The sequence below is a fragment of the Penaeus monodon genome, chromosome 27, assembly GCF_015228065.2.
Source record: "Penaeus monodon isolate SGIC_2016 chromosome 27, NSTDA_Pmon_1, whole genome shotgun sequence".
Classification (NCBI taxonomy): domain Eukaryota; kingdom Metazoa; phylum Arthropoda; class Malacostraca; order Decapoda; family Penaeidae; genus Penaeus; species Penaeus monodon.
The window spans coordinates 36,730,288-36,730,701 of NC_051412.1; positions in this window are offsets into that span (position 1 = coordinate 36,730,288).

Here is a 414-nt window from a genome sequence, read left to right on the forward strand (position 1 = left end):
ACAAAAAACTCTTCCTCTTCTTCAAGTCTGCTGCTGCTTCTGCACTGGTACTTGTAACCTGTGGTTACATGGAATGAGAACAAGGTATGTATAGGACTTAGAATAATTATTACTCTGAAGATAAAAACTTTTAAGAAAAGAAATAGGTGTAGATGTCTCTCTAAGAAAAAAGGAAAATAAACTACTATGGAATGTGATACTGGTAAATAGCTCCATAGAACTAGGTCACCTTGTTCCAGTATTAGCTTTTAAAAATGGGTGCTGTCTAAGTTGGGGGTAATGGGGACGCACTGAGTAATATCTAACATAAAATATTTGGCATCTTTCATCTAACTTCACGACCACAGTCTGGATCCCCCATTCTCCTCCCACCAAATCATCTTAACCTGTGGTCCATGGATGGGTTTCAGGTGT